The sequence below is a fragment of the Xenopus laevis genome, chromosome 1S (genome assembly GCF_017654675.1).
Source record: "Xenopus laevis strain J_2021 chromosome 1S, Xenopus_laevis_v10.1, whole genome shotgun sequence".
NCBI classification, from domain to species: Eukaryota; Metazoa; Chordata; class Amphibia; order Anura; family Pipidae; genus Xenopus; species Xenopus laevis.
The window spans coordinates 150,838,686-150,857,433 of record NC_054372.1 but is presented as its reverse complement, the minus strand read 5'-3'; the positions used below and the strand labels follow the sequence as shown (position 1 = coordinate 150,857,433).

The 18,748-nt window shown below is 40.1% G+C and overlaps 1 long non-coding RNA gene across 1 annotated transcript; it reads right to left on the bottom strand.

Moving 5' to 3' along the window:
* Positions 1 to 359: 359 nt before the first annotated feature.
* On the bottom strand, positions 360 to 9,057 carry LOC121399497. Its single transcript, XR_005965083.1, has 2 exons — positions 8,814 to 9,057; positions 360 to 1,002 (listed from the first exon to the last, which is right to left on the bottom strand). It is a non-coding gene; the product is annotated as an uncharacterized LOC121399497 (long non-coding RNA).
* Between the last annotated feature and the right edge of the window lie 9,691 nt (positions 9,058 to 18,748).

The window sequence follows — 18,748 nt, the reverse complement described above, 5'->3', positions numbered from 1 at the left end:
GTGTGCTTTTCGGGCAAAGCTCCGAAGTTATTGGATTTTTGCCTGATCCAATTTTTTCAGACTTTTTTGATGATAAATAAGGTCCATTTGGGCAGTCAGAGATGAACAGATTTGTATGTTTGAAATACTCATGGTTTTTAATTACATAATAAACACTCTTTAAAAGAATAACAGAGCAAGCCATGGTATGCTCAAATGAACAGGCACACACACCCAATAACTAGGGTATGCTTTAGCTAACGTATAGTTAGTACATTAAAATCAGTAATTGCTTGAGTGTAAGTGCAATACTATCGATTATTGTGTGTTTGTGCTTATTATTAAATGCTACCTACAATATGAAACGGGACAAGTCTGCCTGTGTTTCAATAAATGTTTTTATTTTTTTACAAGCCAGTACTGGAGTTATTCCCATAGTACCAAAAATTACTCCAGGCAATCTTCACAAATAATGGTGCTCCATTTATGATGAAACACGTGCTCAATTGTGCCCTTTTAACTGCAATGATGCTAGAATTCTGGGAAAAACGCTGCATCGTGGGGAAACACATGTACTCTATAATGTTTGCAGTTGTAGTCACAACTTTTCTATTTGCTGTTTCTTCTTTCGCCACCAAGTTAGAATGCACCAAAGCACAAACATGGGGCTAAGGATAGGTGAGTCCATACTTTTATGGTCCATGCAGCTTGCAGAAGAAATGACATATTCATCCACTGGGTAGCCACTTCTTCAGAGTTGCTAAAACAGAATATTCATATCTCAGACAGACAGAATTGTCACAGGCAGCATATGAACGTGAGAGAGAGAGCTTTAGATTTTAGTATTCAGAGCAGCGAGTGGGGAAGTTTGTATTCTCTCCTCATGCTGCTGCACTGCCAGTAATAAAGCTTCTCTGTGGGGGCTGCAGCACAGTTGTACTATACTCCTTTCAGATTGAAAAATCTGTCTCTTTTTCTCCTGTACCTGCATTTAATCAGGTCATTCTTCACAGGGAATCAATCCTGCAAGTATGATAAACAAAGGATTATGCCTGGCTAAAAATAATCACATTTCACTCCAAAAAGAATTAGGTACTTATGAGACTGATGGCAGCTCTGGGAGGCTGATTCAATGTGTCTCTCTAAAGCAGTTGGCTACATTTCAACCAAGCTATAAATGGCTATAAAGGTTATCTAACCAGATCTGGATTATACATACAACTCCCTAGACTCAGTCAGCTATGGGCCCTGTCAATTTTAGGGGGCCCCAGCAGGCCGGAATATATAAAGTAGGAACACACCGAATCCAGGATCCAGTTCGGAATTAGGCCAGGATTTGACCTTTTTCAGCAGGATTTGGATTCAGCAGAATCCTTCTTCCTGGCCGAACCAAATCTGAATCCTAATTTGCATATGCATATGCAAATTAGGGGTGGGAGGGAAATTGCATGACTTTTTGTCACAAAACAAGAAAGCAAAAAATGTTTTCCCCTTCCCACCCCTAATTTGCATATGCAAATTAGGATTAGGTTCGGTATTCGTCTGAATCTTTTGAGAAGGATTTGGGAGTTTGGCCAATTCCAAAATAGTGGATTCGGTGCATCCCTAATATAAAGTATTGCACTATAAATTGAACACTGTTGAAATGGACATTGCATAGATGGGCGACTGTTTAATTTCATGTGATCCCTCTGGTGACTAAAATGCAACCATTTAAGAGATGACATAGTAGAACTGAATCTGATGAATGTGAGCAGAGGAAGAGAGTGCTATTTTTCTTTGGGGAGGTTACCAATAGAAGGTTTTATGTTGTAGAACTTGTGATTATATCAATATATAGATATTAATCACTTTTTGCTGTAGCAAAGCCTCCCTAAATATTTATTTAGCTTAGGTACAGAATATTGCAATACATGGGCAATCATTTCCTGTTTTGTCTAAAGGTGAAGGCTTTTTGCACAACATATGTTAATATCCTTTAATATATTAATATGGGCAAATGCAGGGAACTCTATTTCTGGGGATTTCTGGGGATTTCTAGGGTTTCAGTTTGGCCACCGGATCCGTTTGGTCCGCCAACAGCTGGACATGAAATTGGGTTAAATGTCCCCCCCCCCCAGAATCCTTCGCAAAAGTTTGGCCGAATACCGAACCAATACCAAATCAAATGCATATGCAAATTAGGGGTGGGAAGGAAAAAACATTTTTTACTTCCTTGTTTTGTGACAAAAAGTCACGAGATTTCCCTCACCACCCCTACTTTGCATATGCAAATTAGGATTCGCTTCCGCCTAGGCAGAAGGATTTGGCCGAATCCGAATCCTGCTGAAAAAGGCAGAATCCAGAACCAAATCCTGGATTTGGTGCATCCCTAGTAATAGATACAGTTGCAGCATTTCGTGTCTATAATTTAATTAAATTTATAATTTAAACAAATGCAGGGACATATAAAGCATTTCCCCAGTCCTGATCGTGATACTGGGCATAGAAAGCCTTATTTCTATTTTTCTCTTTGCCTTAAAGGGGTTGTTCACCTTCCAAACGTTTTAAGTTCAGTTGGTTTCATATAGTTCACCAGATATAAAAACTTTTTCCAATTACTTTGTATTTTCTATTTGTGATCGTTTTTTAAATATTTAATTTTTCACCTTCTAAGAACCTCGGGGGGACTCTTTACCTGTTCTAAATTGATACATTTAATTGATACATTTGTTATGTTTGTCCCTGCTGAGCAGAATCCATGAGTTTCATTAAAGACTGCTGTTAGAATTGATACAATAGTTGCTGATATTCCACAGATGCTGCTGAGAAATTTATCAACTAAATGTATCAAATTGTAACAGTTCAGACGCTCCTGGATCACTGATCTGCCAGACTGAGACACTAGAGACATGGACATTAGAATTTTAACTTACATTTTTGGAAAAAGGTAAAAAATAAAAGATGGAAAGCAATTGGTGAGCAATCTAAAAACAACTGAACTGAACAACCCCTTTAAGCATAGCATTTTTTTTAATACAGTATGGGACCACCTGTCAATACCATGTTACTTGCTATTGACTTAAATGGCATTTACCTGTCACCAGTGCACATTTGAACGTTTTCAGGCTGAAATCAATCTGTCACTTCTGGTGACAAATGTTGTCCTTACTAGTCAATGGCAAGCAGCATGGGCGTGACAGGAATGCATCTACAGACAGAAATACGCCAGACAAGACAATTCCTGGTGTTCCATAAACCTAATCCTTATTACACTGCAGTTAATAACAGATAATCTGCAGAGTTTGGACATCCCTGTTTTATATACTTTTCATCTTCTAGTTGACCATTGTAGGAATCCGGGGGCTCTCTCTCATGTAATTAATTCCAGTTTGCCTAACAGAACCAGTGAGGGACCTAGTGCAAAAATGAACAGAGCCATTCTTTCACCTTTATCCTTTTTGCAACTGGGTTTCTACAGTGAAATTGCACATGCTGCACCCAGTGATATGTATGCCCCCCCCAACACTCCATGCTTTGTATCACCAGCAGATTTATAGTCCTAGTCCCTATCTGCTTATATCCCTTAGTCCCTGTGTGTATAATTATGGATTGGCCATTTTTATTGCAGTTTTCTTAATCATCTAATAGGAAAGAATTCATTATTTGTGGCTATCCCCCCCCCAAGGTCCCTGGGCTCTTCAGTATTTGCATTCCCTTACACCTCCTAATTATACCCTTCAAGTGACTGCCTATGTGTGACTGCACTCTCAGCTGTCATGACTTAATTATTCCTCTGCAGTCTGTGCTTTCCAGGAAAATAAACATAAATTATAAAATAGATTTTATATAAAAATAATCTTTATAAAATACTCTTGACTGTTTCTGATACTGTGAAAGCTTTTCTTTTGTCACAACTCCAAACTACTAAGTTGAAGTGCTTCTCTGAGCTTTCCATAAGCTCTTATCTGAGGAGAGCTGGTATCTAGGGAGCTTGCTCTTCAGGCATTACACACTCAGTTTTTAGGAACAGGGATGAGCCTGGAATTACAGCTGTGTATAGTAGCAGCAGTTCATCTCTCTCACACTCTATATAAGGAGGTTTACGCTGTAACACGTGGCTCTGTGCATTTTACAGTACAAGGTCAGAGAGAAAGAGAATATATTGTCATCTAGGCAAGGATGGAGGGAGGGTATTTTTAATGCGAAAGAAAATGAGGTAGAACAGTCCATCACAGGGTTTAGTTGGATCATGAAACTGGCCCTGGTTTATTATACACAGAAGAATACTTTCAGCTGCCCTCATTTTATTTTTCCATGGCAGAGAATATGAAAGAATTCAGACTCTGAGAATGTAACAAACCCAAAAGACATGCCATGATGTTTTTGGGAACCACTTTAGGACCCCAGCTGTTGTGGACCACCACTTCCAGCCAGGGTCTTCTCTGCCATGATTTTATAAGTGCAATTTTCTCGCTTCAGAGTATTGGTGCCACTAAAATGAACTTTTACAATTTGTTTATTAAACAGGAGGGACGGCACACTGCTCAATTTGTTCTATGTACCCCTGAAAATTTCCACGCTACCCCCCATCATTGCCATCACTAGTCGTGTGCAAGATGTGCTGATCAGTAACTAAACTAAGCACTTATAATGAGCCAGCAAACAGGGGAAAGCAGAGGTAAATTAATGTACATGCAACCCTAGGATATATCCTAGGGGCCCAGTGTTATCAGGGGCACAACTCGATTCAATAATGATATAATAATGATATAATAATAATTATGTCTATTATTTAATATTTATTTTTATTTGCACTGCTGGCTCTGGTCGGGCGCACCTGCTTAGAGAAGAAGGTAAGCAAGGTGTGCTCATGTGCTTGGATGGGTGCAAATCCAAACCCTTATGTCTTAAAATTTTCTATTTAGGATTACCCAATGGCACACACTACTAAAAAGTACAGTATATAATTATGAAAATGGTTTATTCACATGAAGCAGGGTTTTACATGCAGTACGAGCTGTTTTAATGCCATAAGGTTTTATAGAGACCTACATTGTTCAGGGGTATATTTTGCACTACAGGGCAGTGCAGGACAAAACACGTTCTTTGACTCTTCTAGGACTGTACTCACACAGGAACGTGTAAGAGCTGAAAGCTGGTGGATCACACCTGTATTCAATGGTTACATGCACCTGAATGTGTACAAATGGATGGCATGAGTAGTCACTATGGAGTTTTTTCAGTTGACTTAAAATATCCTAACACACTATTATCAGGATACTGATGAGCGCTCAAACCTACACTACCCTGTGTTGTATTTTAAAGTGCTCAGCCGCAGGGGAGCATGGAAAGGAACACATCTAATTAATTTGAAGGGCCGGTATTGACACAGGCACATGTAAGCGCCAAACGCAGGTTGAAGGCAGAATGTTGCGTTCCACTGACGTTTGGCGCTTCCATGGTTCTTGTGCTCCCCTGTGGCTGAGTGCTTTAAAATTAAAAAGCTATAAGAAGGGCAAAATCACTAAAAGAACAAATACTCGGAAAGGAAGAGACAGGCAAGGTTGAACTGGAGCAGCCGGGCAACATGTTGTGTTCCACCTGCATTCAGCTCTTACATGCGTCATGAGAACGCGCTCCCCAGCGTATGACCAGATTAAAATGGAATGCAGGGTAGAAACCCCCATGTGTAAGAGCCCTTAAACCAGAATGCAGGGGATCGCCTTAATATGCCATTTATTGGGCAATTGCCTGCAGTTAAATCTAATGAGTGTGATAAAGGCTAATGTGATCGAAACAGAACTGCATCATCCACTAATTGTGTTAAAGGAAAACTATACTCCCCGAACAATGTAGGTCTCTATAAAAAGTGATTGTATAAAACAGCTCATATGTAAAACCCTGCTTCATGTAAATAAACTTTTTTCATAATAATATACTTTTTTTTAGTAGTATATGCCATTGGGTAATACTAAATAGAAATTGCAATTTTAAAAAAATAAGGGCCACCCCGTGGGATCCTAAGATTTGCTGTGCATACAAACAAACCAAACGTGTTAGGTCTTTTGGTTCCACACTTCTTCCTGTAAAGCTCCCCATAGACGCGACGATTCTTCTTGCCGAACGACCGATTTTAGGGAAGCCCGACCAATTATCGTGTGGTTAGTGGTATTCGAACGATCGTACATCTTACGATTTTTCGGCCGACATCTGTCGGGAAATTGATCGGCCAGGTCAAAAAATCTTTGTCGGTCCCAGTGCAATCTTTCTCTATGTTTGCAGGGCCAAGCAGGCAGCTCCCCTTTGTTTTCCTGGTAAATTGGTCTTTTTAGTTGATGGTAAATTCGTACGATCGTACGATCATTCTGAGAAGATCGTGGTCTCACGATCAGGATCTGATCTTTTAAAAATCTCAACATCTATGGCCAGCTTTACAGTTAGAGTTGTAGTATTTCTGGTCAGGTGATCTCTGAGGCAGCACACAGACCATCACTAAATGGTGGTTCAAGGCAAGAGATGTAAAAGGGCAAGATTTACTTAAATATATATTCCAACTTGGTAAGATTCTTTAATATGCCACTTAATTTGATATAAACAACTATCTGTTGCTTAAGTATTCATTTTGGGAGTATAGTTTTCCTTTAAGATGATAGGCACTGCATTGGCTTGTCATAAAAATGCATACCTTCGTTTTTCTGTGCTGAAATCTGCTCTTGGAGTCACATGGCATTGTTTCACAACCTGTGGATAAATGCAGGTGGAGAAACAGCCTATCTGAACGCATCCTAAGCCAACCTGTGTCCCCCTGCCCACCCCTTCTGAATGCATTTCAATTTAATGCACTGAATTCAGAGCACAGTCCACAGGTCTCTTCTCTCTGAAATGGAGCACAGAGGACTGGAGCTATATGCACAATGTGCCATACAGTGAAGTGAAGCATTTTTTTGCACACTCTGTGGGGAACTGGGCATGAGCGCTATAGTGTTTAACACATTTCTTATCACACATCAGTTTCAGTGAGTCATATGGCACAAAAGTCGTCACTTGAAATCAGAAATGATACCATCATTAAGCACCACTTATTTATAGGGATTGTCAACCCAAAAAAATATTTTTTGCCTAATAAGAGAACACATAATTATAAGCAACTTTGCAATATACATTCATTACACATGTTCTATGGTTTTTAGTTATTTGTATATGTACTGTTATTGAAAGCAGGGTCTGTCAGTCCCTTTCTATTCTCTGTCCTGGTGGACTGTTGATACAATATAAGACAAGGCATTTGAAAAAATTTCAAAACGCATTAGTTAATAGTGCTGCTTCAGCAGAATTCTGCACTAAATATAATCCTCAAATGAGCAAACAGATTTTTTTAATTTAGAAACCTGACATGGGGCTAGACATATTGTTAGTTTCCAGGCTGCCCCAGTCATGTGATTTGTGCTCTGATAAACTTCAGTCACTCTTTACTGCTGTACTGCAAGTTGGAGTGATATCACCCCCTCACTTTCCCCCCCAGCAGCCCAACAACAGAACAATGGGAAGGTAACCAGATAACAGCTCCCTAACACAACATAGCAGCTCCCTAACACAAGATAACAGCTCCCTTACAAAAGATAGCAGCTCCCTAAGAACAGCACTCAATAGTAAAATCCAGGTCCTACAGCGACACATTCAGTTACATTGAGTAGGAGAAACAACGGCTCATTCTGAAAGCACATGACCAGGCAAAATGACCTGAGATGGCTGCCTACACACCAATATTACAACGAAAAAAAATACGTTTGCTGGTTCAGGAATGAAATGTTATATGGTAGTTTGAATTATTTGCAGTGTTATTTAGAAATAATAATTACATTATACTAATCATGACAGAATCCCTTTAAGCACATGCTGCTTTCAGTAGCAATTGTTTTTACACATAACTTTAAAATATCTGAAAGGTTTTATTGAATGTATATTGGAAAGTTGCTTAGTATTATGGTTTCTTTCATTATACAATTTTTATTTTGGGGTTGGCTTGCCCTTTAAACATTAGCAGTTGCAACACGGGATCATGGAGAAAAATACATTGCTGGGAACAGTGACGGAAGAAAGACAGACAATCTGGAGAGTTGCACAAACAGTTCTGAAATCAGGAGCCAGCAGAATAAACCAGGAGATTACCAAGCAGATTCAGAAGTAAAACAGGCTACATTTGTCAGTCAGAAAGCTGAAATCTCTACCAGTCTTGTGACTAGGGTTGCCACCTGGCTGGTATTTTACCGGCCTGGCCTGTAAAAATGATGGTTGTTTCCAATGTTATTAATAGGGAAAAAAGGTAAATATATAGGAAGGCCGGTATTTTTTTTCCAGAAAAGGTACTTGTGACTCATGTGCCATTTTAGTCCATTTTAGTCTGACCAAATACTAATGGAATCAAACATGAAATTCAGAGCAGAGAAGTATTTGTATATTTTTGACGATACTGAATGTCATAGAAACAACATCATGGACATTACTGCAGCCTGTAGCTGCTGCAAGTGGCAGGGGTCAGAGATCCGTAAGGATCAAAGCCATAAATCTGGGCCATGGATTATTAGTTTCCCAGAAATCTCTACTGCATTTCAAATTCAAACCGAAATTGCTTTTGAATATGCAGTCATGTTTTCATCACTGCTTCTCTTGGGCTGGGGATTTGCACAGCTTAGAGCACCAGCATTTAGCATCCATCTAAAGATGTGAATCCAAAGATAAACAAAGTTGATTGGAAAAGATATTATAGTATCGGCATGATCTTTAGTCACCATCCATCTGGCAGGCAACCAGCCACATCAATTACTATGTATTATTGCTGCACTGTAACTCACCCTGAAGCACCTCCTGGATTTCTAACTTAACCTTCTCCTTTCTGTTCCTTTTCCTTTGTTTTCTTGCACCTTTCTTTGTCATTTTAATTGAGCATTTACTTGCTTAGTCAATTAGTATGCTATTTAATATTTAACACATTCTCCAAGTAGAGTTGAAGAAGATTTAAAGGAACAGTAACACCAAAAAAATGTTTTAAAGGAATGACAATATAACATCCTGGTGTCCTACACTGGTACAACTGGTGTGTTTGTGCCAGAAACTCTACTATTGTTTATAAAACAAGCTGCTGTGTCGGCAAGGGGGGCAGCTATTCAAAGCTAAAAAGGAGAAAAGTCACAGTATACACAGCAGATAACAGATAAGCTCTTTTGTAAACAATGGGATTCTTCAAAACGTATGTTATCTACTGTGTATCCTGTGCTTGATTGGCTGCCCCTTTGACTACACAGCAGCTTGTTTATATAAACTATAGTAGTCTTTCTGAAACAAACACACCAGTTTTACCAGTTCAGGGCAAAAGTACATTATATTGTTATTCCTTTAAAACATTTTAGTATTTTTGTGTTACTGTGCCTTTAGATGACTTTTACATACTATCCCGGAACCTGCTGATATGGCAAGTAACCTTATTGGTACAAGACAAACCAGCAATGATCAGATGGGCAAATGTCTTAGAAGATTTTCAGTCATCCAGGTCATGATGTTCTGGACATGTGGTAGTGAGAATTCTAGAGCAACTACAAACATTTTTAGAGCATATAAAACTATTCTTTAAACCAAGATATTTTTTTGCCTATGACAGGTCTTAAGCAAGCCCTACTCCTCAACAGGGCCGCTCCGGCAATGAAGCAAGGTGAGAATCTTGCCTCAGGTGGCACAGAGCGGCCAGTTACCAGGGTGGCAAAAAGCAGCCTTTGGTAACTTTAAGAGCCGAATTTCCATTTTTTAAAACGGAAATGAGGCTCTTCTAGTGCAGCGAGCTCAATATCGCTCGCTGCACTAGCGATGCGGCCCATCCTCCACCCGCTCCGACGCTAGAAGTTAGAAGCGCGGGCGGGAGGGGGGGCGGTATCGGGGCTGCTGCAGCCCCTGAAATGTGCCTGCTCCTCAATAATTGCACTTCCACACAGAGAAGGTCCTTTGAGGTGTTTGCACAATAACATTATCCGTGAGTTATTTTGCACAATAATGCACTGCTGGGCTGGCCTTATTATTGCCCTTCAGCTTGTATAGCGATATTTAGCTTATAGAGTTTACCCATATATTTCCTTGTTTATCATAGGTTAATTAAGATGGGAAACAAACATTTCAGGAGTTCTATTTTTACAGAGGAGGACAAAGATCAACCTCTCATGGTTATACAGGTATATGTGGTTTTCTAGATAAGGGATCTTTCTGTATTGCAGATCACCATTAAGTCTGCTAAAAATCTAAAAAAAAATCATTGAAATATTATATAACCCGAACAGGATACTTTTTGCCTAGTGGATGCTGCCCCTTGCCCCTCCCCCACACTTACTTGGTTTTTTGTTTTTGCATCACAGAGAGGATGAAGGGGGTCAAACTGCACTAGAAGAGCCAACATTCTGATTTAAAAAATTGGAATTTTGTCTCTTGAATTTACCAGAAGTGGCTTATTGTCGTCCCTGGTAAGTGATTTTGCTTTCTCAGCTCGACTCATGGCATCAGCTCCCCTGTGTTTTGCCTCCAATATGGATTCTTGCAGCTTAGTTTTCATTTTTTTCAAATTATAATTATTTGTTTCCCTTAATTCTGAGCATTCTGGGTAACAGGTTTCTGAATAAAGGATCTCCTACCTGTACCACAGAAACCCTACGATTTCCGTATGTCTGGAGGGGGGCAGAGGAGAAGTGGGCACATGGCATCCCATTCACTCAGTCACTCAGTTACACGGAAGCCTGTTGTGTTGTTATTTGTGCAATTACAGAATACTGAGCTTTTTCAGAATCTAATAAATACCTGTCATTACATGAGAAGAATAAGAATTGGCAACACATTCTTCCTTGGAAAAAGATAGTTTTGATTGCATAGCATTGGTTGATACAATGATCAGCTGTACTTTGTCCCATGTTTCTACTCTTTGTGCACTAGTTAATGATTAGCTCTAGAATGCCTTATAATGTGAGACAGTAATGGCAGATGGCCCATTGTAGAAAATTCTGATGTAAATATAATACATTGAGCTTTATATTGAGACACTTTTGAGTTCTTTTTTCAGATATGCAGAATTTCTTTCTGATGCTAAGTGAGTGCTTCAGAAAGGCTGTCTCATGAAGAGAGAAAGGAAACCCCCACTCCAGTTTAGAGAAAGGGAACAATTCTCACTGTGACTAGGCCAATATGCAGCTATGGCTTCCTGCTGGCAATTCTATTGACCGACAAGTGAGCAGAATGCTAATCCAGGACACACTGTGGTCAGACAAGTTCTGTTTCACCACAACTGAGCATGTGTAAATAAATACAGAGATGGGTATGTTATAAGTCATTGCTAAAATATTCTGGACCCATTTACTACCCATAGTAAACGTGCAGTTAGTAGTACCAATAGGCCCTCTATCCTCCTGGACCCCCCTTTAGAAGCTATGTTTGCTGAGGGAGGGTGATATCAGGCTCACTCTCAGTGCTTTGTATTCCACTAGCAACAATTTTTTTCATTCTGCTTTTGTTCCTCTTTTGCCTAACCTTCAATACCCAAACTGAGCAAAAGCAGGATCAGTGGCATAGCTAATAATAACAAGGACCCACAGCAAAAACATTTTAGGTCCCCCTACAATTTCGATCACAATTCATATAAGAACCAAGAAATTTTACATTATTCTTCAATTGTGTGTAGATAACTTTTATTGAAAGTCACAGCACCTAATTTATAGCACTTAAGCACTTTAATCATTTTAATTACTTGTATATAACACAATCGATTGAAATACCATTAATTGTATGTTGGTGCTAAATTGATTGAGAACTAAGCAGATGATTATAATAGCACTAAGCACTTATATAATTAGATCTCAATTAATTTTAGTTAGGTAGTGTGGGGTTTTACTGCTTTTTCTTGTTTTTAGTCCCCCTACAATTTGGGAATAAGATGTGTAAGAGCCCAGAACAGCCACAGCTGCATATAAGATACTTTTGTAACAATTTCAAGATAAGTAAATAAGTAATTGTAACAATTTAAGATAACAGGTCCCTTGGTAAATGTTAGACTCACAGCTTAAAGGGCAATTCAACTTCATTAGCAAAACTGTAATAACTGAAAACAAACACAGAAATATGTTCAAACTTTCATAACCTGCCAAATTTAGTAAAATGAACACAATAATTAGGGTGGTCAAAAAACTTTCGCCACACTGCGTGCGGCAACTTTTTGTCCCTCTTTTTATTTCCAAAATGTTGGGAGGTATGCCCTATGCTGGGCCAAAATTTTTCCGGCCTACATAGTGGAGGGCCGATAATGGAAGCCAGTATTGATCACTCCCTGTTTTTAAACCACACTCACTTTAAACCACACCCATGTTACCACAAGATCAAGTCCACATTAATTGTGGTAGCACACCAAAAAACCAAATGGTTGGTGCTCCCTGCAGGGATATCACTTATCCCTGATATGTAAAAAAAAAAGTTGTCATATTAAGACATACCCTTAAATCCATATGCATCCTCTTCCCATTGGATAACACAGCACCCCAGCACATGATTAAACAGCTTAGGGCCCACAATAATAATTTATTTTGAAATGCTAACAAACCCCCAGAACAAATACCAGGCTTATGTTCCACAGGCAGAGCAGGGCACACACAGGCAGAGCACGGCACTCACAGGCAAAGTATGTCACACACAGGCAGAGCAGGGCACACACAGGCAAAGTATGTCACACACAGGCAGAGCAGGGCACACACAGGCAAGGTATGTCACAAATAGGCAGAGCAGGGCACACACAGGCAAAGTATGTCACACACAGGCAGAGCAGGGCACACACAGGCAGAGTATGTCACACACAGGCAGAGCAGGGCACACACAGGCAAAGTATGTCACACACAGGCAGAGCAGGGCACACACAGGCAAGGTATGTCACAAACAGGCAGAGCAGGGCACACACAGGCAAAGTATGTCACACACAGGCAGAGCAGGGCACACACAGGCAGAGTACGTCACACACAGGCAGAGCAGGGCACACACAGGCAGAGCATGTCACAAACAGGTAGAGCAGGGCACACACAGACAGAGCAGGGCACACATAGGCAGAGCAGGGCACACACAGGCAGAGTACGTCACACACAGGCAGAGTAGGGCACACACAGGCAAAGTATGTCACACACAGGCAGAGCAGGGCATACACAGGCAAAGTATGTCACACACAGGCAGAGCAGGGCACACACAGGCAAGGTATGTCACAAACAGGCAGAGTAGGGCACACACAGGCAAAGTATGTCACACACAGGCAGAGCAGGGCACACACAGGCAGAGTATGTCACACACAGGCAGAGCAGGGCACACACGGGCAGAGCATGTCACAAACAGGTAGAGCAGGGCACACACAGACAGAGCAGGGCACACATAGGCAGAACAGGGCACACAGGCAGAGCAGGACACACACAGGCAGAGTATGTCACACACAGGCAAAGCAGTGCACACACAGGGAAAATAGATCAGGCAGAGCAGGGCACACACAGGCAGAGCATGGCACACACAGGCAGAGTAGGGCACATACAGGGAACATAGGGCAGGCAGAGCAGGGCACACACAGGGAGCATATGGAAGGCAGAATAGAGCAAGAGACAGGGAAACCTATCAGGACCACTCTAATATGTACTACATACAGTGACACAGTGCTGGTGTCCCATTAGCATTTTGTATAAGGTGTGAACAGGTGAACAATGTGGGCAGTTTCAGTCCGGGTCTCAGGTGTGAACAGTACAGGGATTTAGGGGTGTGAAAAATAGAGGTGTCACAAGTGTGAACAATACAGGGGGATCACAGGTGTGAACAATACAGGGGATTAGTCTGATTTTGAGGTTTAAACAAATGTAGTGATACCATTTAAAACTTACACAAGGTAAGCAAACACAGCAGGTAGGTGGGGGGCCACACAAGAGGGGACTGTGGACCGCCAGTTGGACAGCCCTGCTCTATAGTTATGCCTCTGCTTAGGTCTGTCACTTTGAGCCAAACTCAGTGTACCTTAGGTTGTGCAGTTTGTTAAAAAAAAAATTAAAAATTGTAATTTCCATTTTTTTCAGAGGCATGTGCCATGCTTAGCTAAATGCACAGTAACTGACACAAAATAATTGTAGAGGATACACCAAATTCTGCTGAGGCAATAGAAAGCCTTGCATTGTCTCTGCGCTGACAGGGAGTTTTATGTTTTGCTATCAGAAACACAATACTTCACCTTGGCTTCAAAGCAGAGACTTGACATGAAAGTTCAGATCTGTTCTGAACAGGTGGTAATTACAGGAACCTTGCCAGATTTTCCCTGTCCTCATTTAGACTTCACGTCCAGGCACATTGGCCGCATATCAAACTTTCATGTCAGTAACAGCAGACAAATGTTAAATGCATTGTATTTCCCTCCTCTTCGGTACTAGGTTACTTATGTCTGGTACATATCCCATTAACACATTTCAAGCTTATTATTTATTTCATTTCCTCTGCAGGTCCAAATCCGTGAATACAGTTTAGGGTAACTGACATAATCCATTTGGATTTCGCAATTCAAGTTTATTATGCAAGTGAAGCCCAAAAACAACTTCTGTCTCAATATCTCAGGCTGCTGGTCTGTTTCTTTTTAACACCAACCCAAAGGCATACAAATAGGTGAAGCAGACCCTGAAGCTGCTGCTGTCCTGTGAGTATAAGGGACATAGGCAGAGAATAATGAAAGCTTAACCAGGGGCCCCCAACCTTTTTTTTTTACCTGTAAGCCACTTAAAAAGAATTGGGGAGCAATACAAGCATGAATTCCCTGGGGACGTTAAATAAGGGCTTTGGTTGGCTGTTTGGAAGCTCTTATATAGATTGGCAGTCTACACGAGGCTCTGTTTGGCAATCATCCTGATTTTTATGCAACCACAACTTGCCTCCAAGACAGGAATTCAAAAATAAGCACCTGCTTTGCTTTAAATATACTGCAAGCAACTTCAAAAGGGTTGGTGAGCAACATGTTGCTTGCAAGCCAGTGGTTGGGGATCAGTGGTTTAGGCTTTGCCTAACCAAAACAAGACCAACTGCCATATATTAGCATAGTTATATGCTTTCCAATAAACAGCAATCTATTGGTATCCTTCCCAAACAAAATTCAATTTCCTCCTCTAGTACAGGCCTGGTGGGCCCCTTGTTGATGAGCAATTTTCATATATGTTAGTTAAACATATCCTCTGAAGTTTTGAGGGTCCAAAATGATTCTACTATATGACTACAGTAATTGTTAATTGTGTCTCTGCAGTAGTCCTGTGCATCTTATATGACCAGCACAGTTTCTACTGCAATGCAGCCCCCCTGTGCTTACTTTTCCTGTGTCAGAAGAGGTCCTGGGGGGTGCATTGCTAGCGGAATTGCATTCTTTAGCAATAGAGGTTCTGGTTTAAAAAACATAAATTCAGTTCTTAAAGGAGTAGCTTTTTGCCTTATTGGTGTACCGTGTACCTCCCCCTGTATATTACAGCCCTCCCATCCCCTCTTTGTACCCTCTAGGTTCTGTTAGAATGGCCGTCTTTTCTCTACAAAAAATACTCGTGCTCATCAATGCATGTGCAAAATTAATATTACTAGATCACTTGAAAAAATCAGATACACTTCTAATAAATGCATATAAATTGCCTTTAAGAAGGGTTTGGATGATTTCTTGGACAAGCATAATATCATGAGATACGCCCAGATGACTCAACATGCACAGAAAGTAATAGGGGGGTTGAATATCAGAGGGCTGCAGTAGAAGTTGTGAGATGTTTAATTATTTACACATTTATTAAATCTACTGCCCTAAAGTGGAACTGGAGTTTCCAGAACGAGAGCTAAAGGCTGTTGGTGGTCATACAATCTGTAATTTAATAGCAGCTTGGTAACAGGTTGGTTGCACTTAATGTAAAGTTTTTAGGTTGGATACACCAGGTTGTTGTTTTTTAATCAAGATAAGGACCCTACCCTTCATACATCTTTCTGGGCCCCTTGTTTTCTAATTTCAGCCCTATCTGTGCACAGATTGGTCGACACACATGTACAGTCCATGTGTGCATTACAATACAACCATCAAACTCCTAAATTGGAAAAGCAGCTGAGTCCAGCGATGCCCCTGTTGTTTCCAAAAATAATCCTGAAACAAAGGCAGGAGAGGGGCACTGTGCTGGATGTTATCTAGACATATATAGTTTCAATCCCATTCCTCAAGAAGTGTCAGTCTAAAATGTGTCTGACATTGCCAAACCCTCAGCAAAGGGATCCCTTTAAAGGCCAAGGAGAATAGTCTGGCACAAGGAATAAATAAATAAAAATAACAGCAATGTTTTTCTTCATGAATACAAGATGTACCTTGTGGTTGACACTTACTTAAGGTGGATTGAGTTTCAGAAGTATAGGCAGCGTGAATTTTTTTTTCTGGGAGTATTGTATAAAGAGGGAGTGAACTCAGCACATTGCACTGGATCCAAAGAGCAGATCCTGTTTGTTTCTGTACGGTACATCATTCTTGCTGCTTCTGTAACACAGCAGATACAATCACTTACGTCAATGATAGCGTTCCTAATAACCTGCTTTTATTTCAGCTCTACGCAGCAGCTGGTGGTTATTCTATCCCACTGTAGATTTTACAGAGAAAAAAAAAACCACACAAAGACCCGGGTGTTGTGATGCTGGCACAAATGGCATATATATATATTTTTGGAACTCACTACACAGAATAAAGGCAACATTATTTATTGGCACGTGTAATGTGCAAGCAGTGGAACGTATCACATTCTCCTGTTTTCCATGAGTGCTTAGTGGAATGTATAAACAATGAAATGAATGACATTTTTCTCCGTACTGCATTGCAGAACACTGTGAGATGAAGAGAGAGGTTAAGCAATGTGTGCTAGCAGATACTTAATTCCAATTAAAAAATCTTAATAGGCCAAATCTTTTGAGCAAATCGTGGATTCTGCCAGGGGAAAAGGAAGTCATGTAGTTTTATCATTTGCTATGGAATAAAATATACAGTTATATACTACCGGTATGGGACTGGAATGCTTGCGATCTGGGGTTTTCTGGATAAGGGATCCTTCTGTCATTTGGATCTTCAAACTACTAGAAAATCATTTAAACATTTAAATAAATAAAAAATAGAATGGGGTTGATAAGAATTAATCATATCTTAGTTAGGATTAAGTACAAGGTACTGTTTTATTATTACAGAAAAAAAGGAATCACTTCTAATTATACTCTTAAGGCCCCCATACACGGGCCGATAAAAGCTTCTGATCTGGCAGCTTATCGGCCCGTTTGTAGAGCCCTCCAACGGGCTTTTCCCATCGATATCGGCCAGATGCCGATCGGGCAGGTTAAAAAAATCCGTCGGAATGCGGCCGCATCTTTTCGTTGATGAGGTCCCGCGATCTGAACACCAGTTTGGCCTCCATTCTGATCCGATCATTGGGCCCTAGGGCCCACGATCGGGTCAGCCCGATATCGCTCACTTTAATGTGGGAATATCGGAGAGACCACACTGCAAATGGAGTTATATATCAAAATTCATATTTGTGTAATTTTAGAGGTTTTTTCTACCACAAATAAATTCCCATTTTAAAAAAGCAAGAATATTTTCTTATTTATTAAAAAATATTAAAAAAACATGATTAAATACATTTGTGGGAAAAACAAAAAACCTCTAAAACATAGTTTAGTTTTTTGTGAATGCAAAAAAAAAAGTTCAAAAAACCAAAGCCTCGAATTCTGTTTTCAAGGAAATATTTTACAATTGGCTAAGGAAAGATCTCTTTGACTTCTTTTTTTTTTTCATTTAAAAATTCAAAAATTTGTGTTTTTAACATCTTTATTTAAATGCTCAATTTTCTGCTCAAAAAAGTTTGACTCAAGCAGGAAAAAATAAAAAGATATGAGTGTTGATTTCTCAGCCCCTAAGACTGTGGTTTTTGTCCACTGTTCTAGACCTGAGGCCACAGGTGGACACACTGTCCTTTTATTTTCTGTCACTTAAAGATGCTTGATTGTACCTTTTTTGTTCACATAGACTAACAACATGAAGTACAAAAGTTTAAATAGACATTTATATGTTGAGCACCAGTCAGAGAATTCTTAGAGAGGAAGTAATATATTTACTTACTCTTTGCCACCATATTATTGATATATACAGTGTCGGACTGGGATGCCAGGGGCCCACCAGAAAACCTTACACCATGAGCCCACTTTCCAAATAGTATTTCTCCTCTATTCACTCTCTCTTTATTCTTCTAGTCTTTTATATCTACTTACTATACTCTATTCTTCCATTATTAAGCCTAAGGAATAGGGAATGAGCATGAAATAGGCCAAATAGTTAGAAGCAAGAGGCCCACTGACACCTGGAGTTTTCCTGGTATCCCGATGGGCCAGTCCGACACTGGATATATATTTTAGCCCTGCCCTACACAAGTACACATATACGTAAATGTCAGGCATAAAAGGGTCTGGCAACCTTCTATAATTACCTGCAGGTACAAATATTCTTGGAAAACTAGAAGCAAACAGAAAATGATGTAGATAAAAGTGCAAATTACATACGAGATATAGTGTGTAGACTAAAATTATACCTGTAAACCAGTGATGTGCTAGCCAGCCTGAAGCCAGCAGGACCAACGGGTTCTGGCTAACTCTTGCACAAACTCTAGCAACAACTGAGGCTGAGTGCTTCCTGCTGCCCCTGACCTAACTGTGCCCACTTTCA